Below are 2,764 nucleotides of genomic sequence, written 5' to 3'. Positions count from 1 at the left end.
TGTGTGTTGTTCAGGACAACCATTAAGGATCAAATATAAGAGTTAAGAGTGTTTGCTTTTTGCCATAAAAGTAGCATTGGTGCATATAGGTTTACAATTGTATTCATTGTAATAAACCACATTTTATAGGCAATAGGTGTAGCTGACTTATATCCTAAATTGTATGAGGTTGTGCTGTTAGGTTGGCTTTAAAGGGATTTGGAAAGATTTATGAAATTGAGTGACAGGGTGATTCTTGAAATTGACTTTTTAAGACTTGGGATATTGGACACTCTTAATAAATATTTTGGTGAATTACAGGTTATAGCTACTAAAAGAGCCTCATAATAATAATGAGCTTGTCTTTAAATAGCAGAAAGGCTGTTTAGTGAAAAAAACACAACAATACACACATTATTTAACTAGAGATTGCTGTATTTTGGACATTCCACAAATTTAATTGGCTCTGAGCATGTGGCCTGACTTCCCCAGCCATTCAGAATAACTTCTACCCGAAGCCAAAGATTACAGGTTCCCTCAAACAGGGTTGTAATCTACTCATACTACTTAAAACAGAATTTGTTCTTAATTAGTGTCTTTTCTAATTATTACAATTAATTTTAAGACAAAGAAATCAGTTATGCTTCAAAGAAGGAGAAGGAAAAGAAAGAAGGAAAAATTTATTCCGTACTCTTGTCAGATGAGTTGTTTCCTTTATTGTTCCTTTGCCAGTCATCCTGTCCAGGGGCCCCCATGCTTGCTCCTTCTCCTGAGATAAATTATTTAATCTCTGTCTTCCTCTCATATTTCAGACCAGTCAGCTAGTCTCACAAAGGCTGCCAGCATTTGAACTTAGCATTTTCAGGTTGATTAAAAAGGACTTTTAAAATTTTTATTTGCTGTTAAATACAATATCACAATTAACTGTAAATAAAATTTTAGAGAAATGGTCTCGAATTCTCCTTAACCTAATTGTTTCTTTTATGTTTACTTTAATTATATTGTTGATTCACTTTTTATCTGACAAGTACTTATTAAGAGTGTCCAATAGCCCAAGTGTTTCTAGACACTGGAAATATAGCAGGGAACAAACAGCCCTGCTCCCATGGGCTTTTCATCCAAATATAGAGGGAGAGCAAATAAACAGAAAAATATTATGCTAGATGGTGTTAAATTCTAAGGAGACAAATAAAACAAGATAATGGTTGGGAATGTGGGTTTGGGTAGGGGAGCTACAGTTAACTTTTATATCCTCTTCCAATCACACACATATTCTTACTCTGTACTCTGTAACATCTTGTATGCTTCTCCCTGAAAAATGCCAAATCCTCTCTGACCTCCAAAACCCTCACAAATATATATTTAATGACATGGTATGAACTTTATTTTTTCATAGCATTCGTATGGCAGTTAATGCAATGAACACTAACAAGAGGCTTGATGCTAACTCTTTTTTTTTTTTTTGGTCCTAAATTGTTTGTTAGGTAAGAATTTTATAAACATTACTTATATTAGTGGTAACGGTGGAGCTGGAGAGTATTGCGCCTTCTCCAAGCTGCACGGCGGGAACCACCAATAATGCGGTGGAACTTGTGGCTCTTCCCAGGGCCACGGCTCTTGCGCCCGCAGATGTCAGCCCTCGCATCTCCCTGTGCTTGTGGACTGGTTTGGTGATCCACTGGGTGTCAGGATTTCTTCTGATAGCTTTATGGAATGGATCAAAGAGAATAACCTCAAAGAATTTGTACGTGGAATCTTCACCAACCCAGTAAGAATTCAGGGCTCTCAGAGCCCCACAGTGGCGTCCAGCTCGCTCTTTGGCGACAGACTGAAGACTTCGAGCAAACGCCAGCTGGTTAACACCGTGATGGACAGGCTGGCCGTAGGTCGCACCCTTAGGAACAGGGCATTTGCAGCGCACATGAATCGGATATATGACCTAACCTTGCTTGGCCTTGTAGCCCAGCTGCGCGCTTTGTCGGGCCGCGAGGGGCGGGGGCCCTGTGGAGCGCGGAGAGCTGGCGGTACTGACGGCAGCGCACCCGGAGAAGGAAGCGCAGTACATCTTCCTCCAAAGCTCCTGGATGTACCTGTAAGCGCCCATCTTGGTTTACCTGATGGCTGCGGCCAGGCGGAAAGGAAGAGCCTCTCTCCGATGCTAACTCCTAAATGGAGAAAATCAGAGGACATAGATCAGAAAGCATCAAATAATACGTATTACTTGAGGTATAGCTATATTTGCCAAAACAAAAATAATATTTAATTAAAAAAATGTAATGGGTATAGCCATGGTTACCCAGGAAATTCAGATAAACGAATTTGTTACTCAGAATGAATGTTGAGATTTATCTAAACTGGTGGTTTAAAAGTGGATTAAATTTACCAGGGACTTGCTTATCTTTCTATTAAACTATCTAAAGTTACAAGGTTGGTTGACTAAAGCAACAGTAGCTACTGCAGCAACAAAACTTTTTTAACATTTGATACCACGCACTGAGCATTTAAGGCACAGTTTGGTTATCTTCTGTGGATTAACTTATTTCTTGTCTTAAGCAGTATCAGCATTTACCAAATTAGTGAGTGAGTGTTACACTCAGGAAGTTATTTATTTACGTTGGCCTCCTCTACCTGGGGTGGCTAAAATACACTTTACACGTTTGCTGATTGATCTTATTCCCAGTTTAGGATTCAGCTCTCATGTAAATAGCGATCACTCCCAAATCTGTATCCTCACAGTGATCTCTTGAGTTTTAGCCTGGTATATTTGACTCTTTTCTGGACAAAA

General features: G+C 39.3%; 1 pseudogene; it reads right to left on the bottom strand.

The window, feature by feature from the left end:
* Nucleotides 1-1,485: 1,485 nt before the first annotated feature.
* On the bottom strand, nt 1,486-2,083 carry LOC118651173 (annotated as a pseudogene).
* Nucleotides 2,084-2,764: the final 681 nt, after the last annotated feature.

Source organism: Myotis myotis, unplaced genomic scaffold, assembly GCF_014108235.1.
Source record: "Myotis myotis isolate mMyoMyo1 unplaced genomic scaffold, mMyoMyo1.p scaffold_m19_p_3, whole genome shotgun sequence".
In the NCBI taxonomy this organism is placed as follows: domain Eukaryota; kingdom Metazoa; phylum Chordata; class Mammalia; order Chiroptera; family Vespertilionidae; genus Myotis; species Myotis myotis.
This window is presented reverse-complemented; position numbering and strand designations above follow the sequence as displayed.